This window comes from Podarcis liolepis (assembly GCF_965112155.1).
Source record: "Podarcis liolepis genome assembly, chromosome: 16".
In the NCBI taxonomy this organism is placed as follows: Eukaryota; Metazoa; Chordata; class Lepidosauria; order Squamata; family Lacertidae; genus Podarcis; species Podarcis liolepis.
In genome coordinates, this window is record NC_139567.1 from 13,658,130 (window position 1) to 13,674,242 (window position 16,113).

General features: G+C 50.8%; 1 long non-coding RNA gene across 1 annotated transcript; it reads right to left on the reverse strand.

Moving 5' to 3' along the window:
* Positions 1 to 112: 112 nt before the first annotated feature.
* On the reverse strand, positions 113 to 3,045 carry LOC310695140. Its single transcript, XR_014519945.1, has 2 exons — positions 2,842 to 3,045; positions 113 to 347 (listed from the first exon to the last, which is right to left on the reverse strand). It is a non-coding gene; the product is annotated as an uncharacterized lncRNA (long non-coding RNA).
* Between the last annotated feature and the right edge of the window lie 13,068 nt (positions 3,046 to 16,113).

Sequence of the window (16,113 nt, forward strand, 5' to 3'; positions counted from 1 at the left end):
TGTAGATAATGTAAATCACTTTGATATTTAGATGATATAGCAGCATATAAATATTTTTGTAACTAAAATCATCTAAGCTCCCCATAAAGAAATAGTAAGCCATAGAAGACACTTAACAGCATTAATGTGGATTTAATAGCAGATGAATTAATGTGGACAAAACCCCATACTCAAGATCCAGAATACAGAGGATGCTGAACTACTGTTGCACTTATTCAGAATATTCAGCTGAGGTGACTGGAAGGACATCTGTAGATTGGCAGGACATCTGGAATTTAGCTGTTGTCTTCTTTCACATGAGCAGGGGGCATTTTTGAGGATGCCAAAATATTACTCCTTCTTCACTACTGTGGAAGAAAGAGAGAATCTTTGTGGTGGATCAAATGATACAAAGAAAAAGAAAAAGAAGAAGAAGAAGAAGAAGAAGAAGAAGAAGAAGAAGAAGAAGAAGACGTCCCCCTTCCTCTCCCAGAGAGCCCAGGGCAGCCCAGAGCAAAGGTGCAACATTAAGAAGAAGGTAAAAGCACAGTACACAGTACATCTCAGGAGTGACTCAAGGTGATAAGAGGTGAGCAGATCTTCTTTCAGAATGACCGCTCCACGCTTAAAACGGGGGGCGCCCTTTGTGTGGAAGCGCGCAGCCCCTAGATCTGGAGCGGCTCCAACAGCATAGGCTTGGTTTGCCTTCCCTCAGGTAGGATACCTGGAGGTCTCCACCTACCTCAGCCAGTTGTCCAATCCCACCTGGGGGAAGCATTGCCAAGGAGACCAGGCCAGGTAGGGGAGGGATTACCTGCCCACACAATAGAGGGAGGATCTTAAGTGGGAATCCTCACTTGGCTCCAGAGCTTCTCCCACCCTACCCACCCTCAGTTAATGTCTTATTTGCAGGTTAACTTTTCTTCACAGGTTTTGCAGGTTAACTTTTCTTCACAGGTATGCGGGCGCTGCTACGTTAAGGTCGCTGTTAAAGGGCCGGGAAGGAATTTCCCTGCATTGGCAGGTTTCGTCTTTCCCGTAGCAAAACGTCACAACTTTGGCGGTATCAGGCATTGGGCGGAATCCTTTAGTCCATCTTCCTCTTTGCGGCGGCGATATCAGGGTTCCCCGTTAAAGGGGTTTCTGAAGGGAGGCTTTCGCCGCACGCCGAAAGGCCGTCATTGCCCTCCCCTGCGGCTGCGGCGTAACGGGGGCGGCTATCTCTGCTTGAACATATGTTCTCCAGAGCCGGCCCATCCCCCCCCCACACTGGATAACCCTGATGCTCCCTAGGTCCCCGGCTGGGGACTGGGGAGGGAGAACGCCCAATGCCTGAGCCAAGGTCTACCCACATTTGAAATTTAATAAAGTTGTGGCCAATTTAATCCCATAGCATGTTGTCATGAGTCGTTATTTCACATGACGGGGGGGGGGGACCGTGCGGGATCTGGGGACTCCGCCTGTCCACGCAAACAGATGCCATTGTTCATTTTCCTTTCAAGGGATGATATCGTCAAGCATTGTGAGTTTTATGGGGGCAGAACATTCTTGAATGTTCTCATATACAAGCTTGCAGCAGTTGTTTATCTCGTGAGTCTGTGGGGCTCATGGTCAACGCTCAGAGGCAGATGATATATTTCCTGCCTACAGAGCAGTTCTGTGTCTCTTTCTATGCTTTCTGTTATACTGTCTGTTTCTTTGCTTCTGTAACTGGATGAGGTCTTAGGAGCTGAGGTTTTGGCACTTTACTGGGGATCCAGTAAGATCCTGTACGCTTTTAAACCTCAGTAAACTATAGCTGAAGAATTCTGCTGCCTTAGTGTGTGTTTTTCCTTTGGAACTCTGCACGGGAGTTGCAGTTCATGCAATTGCAATCTGTTGCTATCTGCCCATGCCCTGGAGTTGCGCTAAAGAGCCATGGAGACAGGGAGTGGCTAGATTTTGCACCAGCCCTGTCAGATATTTTCTACCTGAAGGAAGAATCCCTTCAGGAGTCTGGCCATGGCTGCCTGAGAGTAGGCTCAGTACTTTAGATTTCTCAGTTTGAAAAGCTGGAAAGATACTTATGTTGCAGCACATCATAAAATATATGTTATTATGTGCAGCTATACTGAATTTGATGTTACTGTATTCTGTATGATTTATCTTCTACTGGAGAAGACTGGTCAGTCAAAAAGCAACTGAGAACAGACATTGAGTTCGGCTGTTATTGAGTAAAGTGGTACCTCAGGTTCCATACGCTTCCGGTTACAGATGTTTCAGGTTACAGACTCCACTAACCCAGAAATAGTACCTCGGGTTAAGAACTTTGCTTCAGGATGAGATCAGAAATCTTGCTTTGGTGGCGTGACAACCGAGGGAGGCCCCATTAGCTAAAGTGGTGCTTCAGGTTAAGAACAGTTTCAGGTTAAGAATGGAACTCCGGAACGAATTAAGTACTTAACCCGAGGTACCATTGTAATGGTACACATTCTTTTATTTTAATTGATTTTTATCTTCTCAGACATTCTGTTTGTCATTGTGCTAAGATACCTTGAGAAAGGTAAGCCAAAGGCTTTTTGACCATAAGTCTTGTTCAGTGGTCTCAAATAAAATTTGCAATATGTAAAATGTAGCAAAAATCATTTCAAACAGTGCTTTTTGTTCAGTTGTGTTTAGGTTTTAAGGGGAGAGGATGCTGCCTTTCTGGGTTTGTATGGAGGGGTTTGGAGAGAGAGATAATAATATCGTACTTGGAGGCCTTTCATGTTTTCAAGAAAAGGGGACATGCACCCATCAGAGTTTCTCAAATTTTGAAATGTGCCCATTTGCCCCAAAATGTGCACAGCTCCTGCCCTAAAACAGCAAGTTATTTGTTCTTACCAAAGCGTCCACATTCTTGATAGCATTCATTTTCATTCGGAAAGTTATTTGCATTCTTTCCACAGCCACCGTAAATGAACTCCTCACACTTCAGGGTTTCAATATTGAAGAAAAAACTTGTAAAACTTGCTTTGCATCTTCCTACTTTCCGAGGGAGTTTGCATATATCAGGTAGACCATCTGGTGGGTAAAAGCAAAGAAAGGCAAGCCTCATATAAACATTATATCAAAGTCTGAAACACAGAAAGCAATGACATTGACCAGGTGACTCCACCTCACAAATAAAAACAGTAATTAACTCACATTTCAACCAGATCTAAATTTATACAAATATGTTTTCACAAAGCTTCTCTTTGAGATTCCCTAAATCTCTGGACTTCCCTCCATACCCTCTTCTGGTTCCTTATATTAACTAAGTTCTTCTGCATATCCATTCTTAAACCTTTTCAATTATTATTTCCCTTAATTTTATCTAATTTTCTGCTAGTTGAAAGCATTTACTTAAATGCTTTACTTATATGTATCACCCTGTTTACAGTATTTTTGCACATAAATAATAAACTATTCCCACTCTTTTTTAAACTTCTCACTGTCATAGTCTCTGAGCTTTGCCGTTAATTTTGCCATTTCTGCATAGTCCATTAGCTTGATTTGCCATTCTTCTTTCCTTGCTATCTTTTCTTCCTTCTATCTTTGGGCTAACAATATTTGGGCAGCTGTTGTAGCATACAAAAATATTTTCTTATCTTCTTTGGGGAGTTCAGTTCCTATCAGTCCTAGTAAAAAAGTTAGTTTAAACATTTTCTTCAGTTCATTATAGATCATTACCCAGAAGCTTTTAATAACCTTACATCCCCACCACTGGGCTGTATCCAGTTCTAGCTGAGAGTCACTTTCCTGTTCTCAATAGTTTAGCATTGGGTGTCAGCTGGGAAACTGAAATCCAAGACTTCTGGAAGAAGCCAAGTTGCCTATCTATGAACCAAAAATCACACAAAACAATATGGGCCAAACAACATGCCGCTCTCTGCCACTCTGGTGAGTACCACCTGCAAGGTATCTTGGCTGGCGTAGTGAAACAACACATATTCCTGAGGATGCCAGAAGTCAACGCTAACCATGAACAAGATTCCTATGTCCACACCCTGAGCCCTGAGTTTAGTTGGCAAAGATTGCTGAAGAGAGAGATCAGACTATTCAAGGGTAGGTGTACTCCAAATCTGATACAGTGGTACTTTGGGTTCCATACGCTTCAGGTTACATACCCTTCAGGTTACAGACTCTGCTAACCCAGAAATAGTACCTCGGGTTAAGAACTTTGCTTCAGGATGAGAACAGAAATTGTGCTCCGGTGGTGCGGCAGCAGCAGGAGGCCCCATTAGCTAAAGTGGTGCTTCAGGTTAAGAACAGTTTCAGGTTAAGAACGGACCTCCGGAACGAATTAAGTACTTAAACCGAGGTACCACTGTAGTTCCCAGAATGTTGCTTCCCCGGGAACATAGTGTAAAGTTTAAAGAGTGACTCACAGAACAACCAGAGTATCACTGATCTACTGTGGCCTCGGGCAGGGTGCTAGAATGCCAGCAACCTCTGAGAATTCCAGGTGCTGACACTGATCCCAAGCAAGGACCACAGCTGGCATGCAACGTTGTCATACTTGGCATAGAGGCATTGAAATGAATTGTCGTGTTTAACTTAGAGTCATCTTTTTGAATGGATCTACTATGAGAAGAAATATGTTGGATACAACTCCACAGCTCTTCATTTTGAGCCACCATGGAGAATGCATTGAGCTCCTTTCAAGGCCACATGTTCACTCACTGGGCAACGTCAGCCCAGGGAATCTTTGTAGGCACACAAGCTCCTCAAACTCCCATAGCGTCATCAATATAATTGGGTGCATGTGTTGCCTACAAGAAAGCAAGCTCCACATCACTTGGGCCTTATGGAAGGGGGCAACCCTATGTAGAGAGGCAGGTTAAAGAATTGGAGAGAAATAGGGGGAGGTACAGCCATGATACACATAAGATTTAGAAGTTGTAAGAGGAGAGAGAGCTCATACCTGTATCTGACGCAGAGATGCCCAGCAGCTCAGGCCAGGGTGCAAAAAGGCCCACGATGAGAGACAGGAGGATGAAGTGACCACACTGCATGGCGACTCTTCAATGGGACTGTCCAGTACCAAGACAAGGGACGCTATATTGTGTTCTTTAAGGAAATGGAAGCAGTCATCTGGGCATGAAAAAGCAATATCTAGGGACAATCTGGATCTACTCTATTAATTACAAGGAAATTTTCTGTTCTCAATAAAATATTCTTCTACCTCAGCTCAGGACATGTTGGAGCTATATGTATGATTCATGGACTGGATATGACACATGTAATTTATGTATTATATTTTGTATTTGTTTATATGTATATATAATGATAAACCAATAAAAACTCATATTGAAAAGAAAAAATAAGAAGACTGAAATATCCTGGAAGAATTTCAGTTCCGTGACATGGTATTGATATAAACCTGTTCTTTTGTCATGCAGCGCCCATGCCCTTCTGTTCCTCTCTGGTGTGGGTGCTGTGGAGTAATGGGTAGATTAGGCAGGACAAGATAAGATAGGAAAAGAAATATAAATATAAATATCCAGCAACTCTTATTAAGACCATCATATAAGTGCCTGGTACATTCAACTTTTATTGTAGCAATAAAGTTTGATTTATTCTCACCACATCTCATATTTGGCTAAGCCAGTGTGCCATGGCACCCTGGGGTGCCTTGAATGATAGAGTACCCCGAGAAACACTGGACTCTGTTCCTCTTTCCTTCTTTCCCTTCTCTAATGCCCTCTCTCGTCTCTGCCTCCCAAAGGCTTCCACGGCTGTTCATTGCAGCAGCCCTGGCTACAAACTCCCCAGGCAAATGGTGCCTCTGGGGCTGGCTAAGCTATCGAATCTGTGCAAAATTGACATCAGAGTTTATAAGTTAGCAGGAGAATGACAGTTGTTAGGAGATTGCTTAAAGTATTGGAAGCCCAGAGCTTGGAACACCATAACACGGGGGCGTGGGGGTGAGCAGTGAATAGAATTAAAGTTTCCTCTTGCTCCTACGTGGTGAGCTTGGGCTGGGAAGGGTACAACAGGGTTCGCTTTTAGGGGAACACTGTGAAAGGAAGAGCGGTATTTTACTGAGGAATGGTATTAAAGTCAGTGTTATAGAAAAAACCTGCTCCTTTCCCCTTATTGGGTATCCAAGAGCCCGTATCCAAGAGTCCTTAAGTAGGTTCCCTATCGGTAGGAGAAAATAAGAGAGGCCAGCCAGAGAATATTGAGAAGCAAAGCAGCTAGTAAGCCCGATCTTTATTAAACTGTTGCAACAGGGTCCTCACTCACCATACCAGGAGGGAGGAGGAACCCAGAAAAATGGTGCACAAGCCCGTATCTTGACTTTTGAAATTGCCCACCCTGTAGACCAGGCTTCCTCAACTTCGGCCCTCCAGATGTTTTGAGACTACAATTCCCGTCATCCCCATCCACTGGTCCTGCTAGCTAGGGATCATGGGAGTTGTAGGACAAAAATATCTGGAGGGCCCAGGTTGAGGAAGCCTGCTTTAGGCCAAGACCACCCCAAAAAACATTGTGCAAACATTACAGAAGGAGGTGGTCTAGAGCAGTGTTTCCCAACCGGTGTTCCGCGGCACACTAGTGTGCCGTGAGAGGTTGGCTGGTGTGCCGTGGGAGGGAGGCGGGCGAGTCGGGCGGTGAGAGGCAGCGGCGGCGAGGATCCGCGTCGAGCCGGGGGCGGTGTGCTGGTCCCGGGGGTAAGGTACCTTGGGCGTAGCAGAGTCCACACGAAGAGGGGCAAGGTCCGAGGCAGAGAGCCGGGCGGGGAACAGGTACGCTGGAACAGGAGGCTGTGCAGGGAACAGGAACACCGGATGGTCGGGAACAGGAGGCCGAGCAGGGAACAGGAGTACCGGATAGTCTGGAACAGGAAGCCGAGCAGGGAACAGGAGTACCGGATAGTCAGAAACAGGAGGCCGAGCAGGGATCAGGAACACAGGAAGGTCCGAAGCCAACAACGACGTTGCTCCCGCAACCTGGGGCCGGGCTGACTGGGCTTTTATCCTCTTCTAAGGCCAGGGGCGGTCCCGGCCCCCAGGAGCCCCACCTCCTCTGGCCTTAAGGCGAGCACTCCTCCTGGGGGCAACCAGTTCCCTTCGCCTCTCTGCCCTAAGCCTCTGCAGATCAGGAGAGGCCGAAGGGTTACTGGGCCCTGGAGGAGGCTCACCTGTGGCCACTGAGTCGTCAAGCCTCTCTGGGGCCAGAAGGGTTTCACCTGGGGCCAGCTCCTGATGCACTGCCACAGGTGCAGGTTCTTCAGCATCTAGGCCTTGCCCCAGTTCAGCCGGCCCTGGAGGCGGGGACTCTTGTGCAGGCTGGGATTCCTCTGTTTCATCCTCCGAATCGGAATCCCAGGCCATCACACCATCCCCCCTCCCAGGCCCCCCCCCTCAACCGAGGGTCCGGACCCGGCTTGCCGGGGTACGTCGCATGGAACTCTCGGAGGCAGGCAGGTGCGTGGACGTTGGCCGCTGGTTCCCAGGAACGGTCCTCCGGTCCGTACCCCTTCCAGTCAATGAGATACTGCAGCTTTCCCCTGCGGTATCGGGAGTCCAGGATGCGTTCCACCTCGTACTCAGGCTCTCCCCGAACCAACACTGGCTGCGGTCGGGGACGGTTCGGGTGGAACTCGTCGGGTGGGGCCACCGGACTCAAAAGGGACCTGTGGAAGACCGGGTGAACCTTCAGGGTTGCGGGTAACCGGAGACGAAATGCCACAGGAGAGACTTGGTCTACGATAGGGAACGGGCCGGTGAAGCGGGCGTCCAACTTCCGCGAAGGTCGAGAGGGGTGGAGGTGGCGAGTGGAGAGCCAAACCAGGTCACCGACGCGAAGTTCCGGCCCCACCTGGCGGTGGCGGTCGGCCTGGGCTTTGTACGCTTCCTTGGCCTGGTGCAGTTGCTCCACCAAAAGCTGTTGCTGGGACTGGAGCTCTTGAAGCCACTCTGTCACCGCCGGGACCGCGGACGCCGGCAGCACCTCTGGAAACAGCCGTGGATGATAACCATTATTGGCCTGGAACGGGGTCTGCTGGGTGGACGCATTCACCGCGTTGTTATAGGCGAACTCTGCCAATGCCAGGTGGTCGACCCAGTCATCCTGCTGGTAGCTGCAGTAACACCGGAGGTACTGCTCCAGCACCGCGTTCGCCCGTTCCGTCTGGCCATCGGTCTGTGGGTGGTAGGCTGACGAGAGGCAGACCTCTGTCCCGAGGGTCTGGTGTAATGCTCGCCAGAACCGGGATGTGAACTGAACGCCCCGGTCGGACACCACACGCTCAGGTAGGCCATGCAAGCGGAAGACATGCTGAAGGTACAGCTGAGCAGTTTCCTTGGCTGTGGGTACAGATGGACAGGGAGCGCAGTGCACCATCTTGGTGAAATGGTCGGAGAAAACCAGAAGGCAGGTACAGCCACGAGACGAGGGTAAGTCCACTATAAAGTCCAATGAAACCGTGTGCCAAGGACGCGGTGGAACTGGCAATGGCTGAAGTAGGCCGGGGGGTCGCCCGGTAGGTCCCTTGGCGCGCCGGCAGACATCACAACCAGCAACGTAGCGAGCCACGTCAGCCTTCAGGCGGGGCCACCAAAACTCTCGACTGACCAGATGGGTGGTCCGATACCGTCCAAAGTGCCCCGCTGCTGGGGCATCATGGGCCATCCGGAGAACCTCCAGCCGTAGTGGCCCTGGCGGGATGTACAGACGACCGTGATGCAGCAGAAGGCCCTGATGCAGGACCAGTCCCGGATACTGTGGGATGGACCCTTCAGCCAGCTCCCGGAGCCGATCCTGGGCCCAAGCGTCGACCCGCTGCTGTTCCCGCACCCGAACCTGCAGTGGCTGCGCCTCCTGGGTGGCCAGGAATGCAGCCGGAGGTAGGATCGTGGTGGGTTCTGCTTGCTGTACCGTGTCTGCGTTGTCTTCAGGTTTCCGGGACAGGGCATCCGTCTTCTGATTCTGAGAGCTAGGGATGTAGCGGATCCGGAACTGGAACCGGGAAAAGAACAACGCCCACCGGATCTGTCTTTGGTTCAGCTTGCGGGTGGTCTGGAGGTACTCCAGGTTCCGGTGGTCGGTTCTCACCTCCACCGGATGTCGTGCCCCCTCAAGATGGTGGCGCCAGACCTCAAAGGCTACCTTGATGGCCAGTAGTTCCCGCTCCCACACAGTATAGTTACGCTCCGCTGGTAGGAGCTGGCGGGAATAGAAGGCACAGGGTAAGAGTGGCGCTTCAGGCCCAATCTGTTGAGACAAGACGGCACCGAGAGCCGTACTGGAGGCGTCGGTCTCCACCACAAAAGGTCGAGAGGGGTCAGGATGTTGTAAGATTGGTGCCCTCTGGAAACAGGCCTTCAACCCCTGAAACGCCTCCTCTGCCTCCTTGTCCCAGGAAAACGGCGTCTTTGGGCGCAGTAGCCGGGTCAACGGGGTGGTGCGATGAGCATAATCAGCGATGAAGGTCCGGTAGTAATTGGCAAACCCCAGGAAACGCTGTAGGTCCTTGCGGTTCCGGGGTGCCGCCCATTCTTGAACCGCTGTCACCTTCCCCGGGTCCATTTGCACCCCATCTGGAGAGAGCCGGTGACCAAGGAAGTCCACAGTCCGCTGATGGAACTCGCACTTGCTGAGCCTTGCGTACAAATGGTGCTCACGCAAGCGCTGCAGCACGGTCCGGACATGTCCCTCATGGTGAGCCGGGTCACGGGTGTAAATCAGTATGTCATCCAAATACACCACCACGTACTTGTCTAACAAGTCCTGAAACACGTGGTTGATGTAGCGTTGGAACACAGCAGGCGCGTTGCACAAACCGAAAGGCATAACCAAATATTCGAACTGCCCGTACCGGGTCCCAAACGCTGTCTTCCACTCATCCCCGGCTCGGATCCGAATCAAGTTGTAGGCCCCTCGGAGGTCCAGCTTGGTGAACACCTGTGCCCCTTGCACCCGCTCCAGCAGCTCCGAGATAAGGGGTAAGGGGTACCGGTCTGGGACGGTAATTTTGTTCAGGGCTCGGTAATCATGGCAAGGGCGGAGTTCCCCACATTTCTTCTTAACGAAAAGCACTGGTGCCGCGGTAGGCGAGGTGGAAGGCCTAATGAACCCACGCTCCAGGTTCTTGCGCAAGAAGTCCTGCAAAGCCTCGCGCTCTGGCTCTGTTAGGGAATATAAGCGACTCACTGGTAAAGGCGCTCCGGGTTGGAGGTCTATGCCGCAGTCAAAAGGCCGATGCGGCGGCAGCTGGTCTGCCCCCCGTTCCTCGAACACGTCCTGGTAGTCCTGGTACACGGCTGGGAGCGTGGGTGCTGCCTCCTCTGAGGGCGCGGCCGCCAGCGTTCCGGATTGAGCATGGGAACATGGGTCTGGGAAGTGCACGGTCCGTTTGACCCAGTCAATCTGAACGTTGTGGGCTTCCAGCCAGTCCATCCCGAGCACCAGGGGGAAGCGGGGCATAGAAGCAATGTCCAAAGTTCGCAACTCCCGGTGCTGCTGGAGACACAGGACCAGGGGCTGGGTCTCCTGAGTAACAGCACCTGAACGCAGAAGTCGTCCGTCAATCGCTTCCACCTGGATCGGTACTGGCTTGTTCCGAAGTGGCACCTGATGATGGGTGGCAAAAGCAGCGTCCATATAGGAGCGGGTTGCCCCTGAATCTACCAAAGCATGGGTGAGGATCCAGGGCCCCCCTGGAGGGTATAAACGTACCGAAACCATAAGATGTTGCAAGTCCATTGGTGCGGGCCCATTCTGTACGGTTTGGGACCCCCGGTAGCTAGGGCCATCAGCTACTGGGGTTGGCGGTTTCCCTGCGGCTGGCGTTTCTCAGGGCAGGACCGAGCGAAGTGTCCACTTCCGCCACAGTAAAGACAGAGATTTCCCTCCCGACGCCGCGCCTTCTCTGCGGGGGAAAGGCGTGGCCGCACTGCCCCGAGCTGCATAGGCTCCTCCGTTAAATCAGTTGTGACCGTGGGGCTGCCGGAAAAAGCTGGTGCCGTGAACTGGGAGTGTCGGCGACCCCGGGCCTGACGACGATCCTCCAACCGGTCGTCTATTTGTAGACTCCGTTGAATGAGAGTGTCCAGCGTGGTGGGGCGTTCCATTGTGGCCAACTGGTCCAGTACCTCGTCCGAAAGCCCTTCGAGATACTGGTCCCGCAGTGCCGAGTCATTCCAGGTCAAGTCCTGTGCCAACAGCCGAAACTCCGTGGTATATGTGGCCACCGTGGACTTGCCCTGTTTCAAACGCCGAATCGCCCGGTTGGCTTGACTCTCTTTCTGGGGGTTGCCGAACGCGGCCTCCAAACGATTGCAAAACCCCGTATAGTCTGCCAGCAAGGGGGAGTCTTGCCTGAGTAGCGGCAACGCCCACTTGGCCGCCTGGTCCTTTAACAAACTAATCAAAAAGTGCACCTTGGTGTGGTCGTCAGGAAAGTTCCGGGCTCGCCCCTGAATATACAGCTTGGCCTGGGCCAGGAACATGGGAAAGCTGGCCGGGGCTCCATCAAATTTCTCAGGCAAAGCCACTGGGTACTTGCCCGGAGCCGGGGCGTCGGCCCCAGGAGCCGGTAGGGCTTCCAAGCGTTGCTGAAGTGCCACAACCGCGTCGCTGAGCTGCTGCACGGTGTGAGTCAAGGCCTGGTTCTCCTGGGCCAAAGCCACCAGTGTAGCCGCCTGTTCAGCCATGGCCTCTGGCTCTTCCCGAACGCACCCCTACGAAGGGGGAGTGCGGGTGTGGCGGGAGCAAACTGTGCTGGTCCTGGGGGTAAGGTACCTTGGGCGTAGCAGAGTCCACACGAAGAGGGGCAAGGTCCGAGGCAGAGAGCCGGGCGGGGAACAGGTACGCTGGAACAGGAGGCTGTGCAGGGAACAGGAACACCGGATGGTCGGGAACAGGAGGCCGAGCAGGGAACAGGAGTACCGGATAGTCAGGAACAGGAAGCCGAGCAGGGAACAGGAGTACCGGATAGTCAGGAACAGGAGGCCGATCAGGAACACAGGAAGGTCCGAAGCCAACAACGACGTTGCTCCCGCAACCTGGGGCCGGGCTGACTGGGCTTTTATCCTCTTCTAAGGCCAGGGGCGGTCCCGGCCCCCAGGAGCCCCGCCTCCTCTGGCCTTAAGGCGAGCACTCCTCCTGGGGGCAACCAGTTCCCTTCGCCTCTCTGCCCTAAGCCTCTGCAGATCAGGAGAGGCCGAAGGGTTACTGGGCCCTGGAGGAGGCTCACCTGTGGCCACTGAGTCGTCAAGCCTCTCTGGGGCCAGAAGGGTTTCACCTGGGGCCAGCTCCTGATGCACTGCCACAGGTGCAGGTTCTTCAGCATCTAGGCCTTGCCCCAGTTCAGCCGGCCCTGGAGGCGGGGACTCTTGTGCAGGCTGGGATTCCTCTGTTTCATCCTCCGAATCGGAATCCCAGGCCATCACAGGCGGCTCCGCGGTGGTGGTGCCGAGGTTTCTCTCTCCATTCTCCCCTCTCACACACACACAGGAAGATCAGCTGACAGGACCCAGCCAATGGGGCGGCGGCAGGGCAGCGCGTGCAAAAGGGAGGAGCGCGAGACAGCGGACGAGGAGGAGGCCGGCATGTCCGGGCAGCAGCAGCAACAACAGCAGCAGCAACTCCCGGCGACGGCTCCTCAAGCCCCGGGCAACCCTACTCCCTCACCGGCCTCGGCCGCCCTCATGCTCCACCCGCCGCTGCCTCCCCCGCCGCCGCCGGCCACCTCGGCCCCGCCGCCGCCACCTCCTCCGCCCGCTATCGCCGCCACCACCACAACAGCCGCCGTCGCCTCAGCTGCCGCCGTCCCTCAGTCCCTCGCTTTGCTGCGCTGCCTCCTCCCCCCCCACCCCCAAAGCTTGGAGGTTCCCCGGCAAGGGGGAGGGGGAAAAATTGAAAACTTTCACTTTCGTGCGTCCCTCCCGGCGTGACGCTGCGCGCTGACGTCATGGGGCTGTAATGGTGTGGCTGCGAGATTTTTTTCATCAAACAAGTGTGCCTTTGCCCAAAAAAGGTTGGGAAACACTGGTCTAGAGCAGAAATCCTGTTTGCCAGGATATCTGTTAATGGTCACTGATTGATTTACCTGGTCAACCTGGCCATTCTTTTGTGATGGTAAATACTTCAGTTTCTGAGTCCCAGGTCACAGGCTCACCCTGTTCATACACAATTACACCCTTAAGACAGGATTTGTAAGGAAAAAGACAAAGGGGGGGCTTTCTCCATTTCCTCCCTTCTTGCAGAGAAATACATTGAGGTCAATTTGGGAGAGTCAAAATGACTTCAGGATTGCTCTCCTGTATTATTTCAGACATGTGGTTTATATACTTATGTATGTGTTTTCTTGTACATTTATGAATATTTATTTTATATCTGGGACCATAGGATTCTTATAACATCAGGAACAATGTACAGTATTACAATAAGGCTGTGCTCAGTTTCCTATCACTTCTCCATAATTAAACTATACCATTTAACATACAAAATATTATTCTATATTATTGTAATGAATGTTGAATGTTATTTTATTTGCATATTGTATGTTGTATTATGCATGTTGTCTTATTTATATGATGTGAGCCACTCTGAGCCTGGCTTTGGCCAGGGAGGGTGGGATACAAATAAAATTTATTATTATTATTATTATTAAAACATACAAAAGAACCAAACACATTTGCTAACATAATATGCTTTTGTTGTCTCAGCCACTCTGGGAGGCTTCCAACAAAAATAGAGAGTGAAAGAAAACACACACACATCAAACATTAAAAGCTTCCCAAATCAGGGCTGCCTTCAGATGTCTACATCTGCCAGGAGGGTGGGTGTGACTACCAAAAAGTGGTGGATAATTATTTGAATTGCTTTTCTTATATACAGGCAAACCCCCATTTGTGTGCGATTGGCATGTATGCAACCACAGATGTGTGCATAGTTTCAGACCCTCCAAGTGTCCCTATTTTCCAGGGACTTCCCTGATTTAAAGAAGCTGTCCCGGTTTCTAATTGCGTCCCGGAATGTCCCGCTGTTCCTCAGGATGTCCCTATTTTCATTGGAGGAATGTTGGAGGGAATGGAGTTATGCAACTCCTGAACTGTCTGAAGGCAATCTTGTATAGGGAAGTATTCTGAATGCTTAATGTTTATTATGTTTATTATACATGTTGGAAGCTGCCCAGAGTGCCCGGGCAACCCAATAAGATGTGTAGGGTATGAATAGTAAAATTATCATTATGGAATGAGACATCTCTATTCTCATCAGAGACATGTTGGAGGGGGTGCCGTTTTCAGCATGGGACTGAAAGGTGTCCAATTAAACAGCTATCTACAGGAGTAGACAGATATATGTGCAGAATCTCTTCTTCCATGTGACTGCAAGGATGCGGAAAATGGAGGCCTGTAGCCTCCGGTGCAGCATCAAAAAATGTACCCTTGTCGGTTTTGTATGCAGGTAGCAACTTCCATTTGTAAGGCTGACGTTTTACATTTCCACATGGAAGACTTTCTGGTTGCACTCAGCATCATAAACCTATGCTTATCAATTGTGTATACAGGTAGATTTCCCCAATAACTAGGTCTATAAAAGCTGCTAAACTGGCCACCAGATAAGATAACCACTGTAACTTCCTCTTGTTTCCCAGTATTTTAGCAGATATGCGTATTGAGGGGGAGCAAGGGAAAACAACAACATGGTCACAGTCTTCCTGTCACATGGGCAGGGTCTGTCAAGGGCTGAAACCCTGTGCAGGTGCACCAACTCTAGGGGCCAGGCGTGTCTAAGGCCCCTTTGATCTTTGTGGGAAAGGGGCCGGGGCCGCTCAAAGTATTCTTTTGTTTTTAATTTTTATTTATACTTTTCAGGTTTATACAATTCATTAATTTTACAATCGTTTTAACATTTCAAAGCTTGACTTCTTTCCCCCTCTCTCTGTAGCTCCTTAAATCTATTTTTTAATATCTTCTGCAGATCCAAATTCATTCAATTTGCTCATTTAATTATCTACAGTGGTACCTCTGCTTACGTACTTAATACGTTCCGGAAGTCTGTTCTTAACCTGAGGAACCACTTTAGCTAATGGGGCCTCTCACTGCGGCCGCACGATTTTTGTTCTCCTCCTGAAGCAAAGTTCTTAACCCGAGGTACTATTTTATGGGTTAGCGGAGTCTGTAACCTGAAGCATCTGTAACTTGAAGCGTCTATAACCTGAAATGGAGAAAACTCATAAATTGTACCCCTTCAGGCATCCTGGCCAACTTTATTACGCTGGGGTAAACCCTGGTGCAAGGGAAATGGGTGGCACTGTGGTCTAAACCACTGAGCCTAGGGCTTGCCGATCAGAAGGTTGGCGGTTCACATCCCCGCGATGGGATGAGCTCCCGTTGCTCGGTCCCTGCTCCTGCCAAGCTAGCAGTTTGAAAGCACGTCAAAGTGCAAGTAAATAAATAGGTACCACTCTGGTGGGAAAGTAAACGGTGTTTCCATGTGAGGCTCTGGTTCGCCAGAAGCAGCTTAGTCATGCTGGCCACATCACCTGGAAGCTGTCTGCGGACAAACACCGGCTCCATCGGCCTATAGAGCGAGGTGAGCGCCGCAACCCCAGAGTCGCCAGCGACTGGACCTAATGGTCAGGGGTCCCTTTACCTTTAAATAATTCAGGAACTGTTGCCTCTGTTGAGCTTCCTCCTCCACTGATGAGTCTCCCTCCAAGTTTATCTGGCAGTGGCCGAATGATGCAAGCATGGCTAGAAACTGCCAGTTTAACTTGTCCCAATTTGCCATGAGAGTTCAATGTACTGTTGCTGTGAGAGATTGAAATGGGGGTGCACAGACCCTGCTACCTGATGTAAAGAACCCAAGGCAAGCATTGGTGCTGGTGCGCCCTACCAGGGCCCAAGAAGCTGTCCTAGGGTGCTTACACCTGGTCTGATGTCATTCATGGACCATTGCAAGTGAGGTCATCTTCGGTTGCCTATAACCACATCTCAACCCAGAATGCTTCCTAGCACCCTGAGGTGCATTGCCATTATGCCCACATCTCATTTAGGGGATAGGGCGGTTTATAAACTACGACTGGAAGCATGTGGCCAAAGAACAGGATAGTTGGTTCAAACTGGTATGTGAAATTCAACCTTGGTAACCACATTGCACTACCTTGGGCCTATA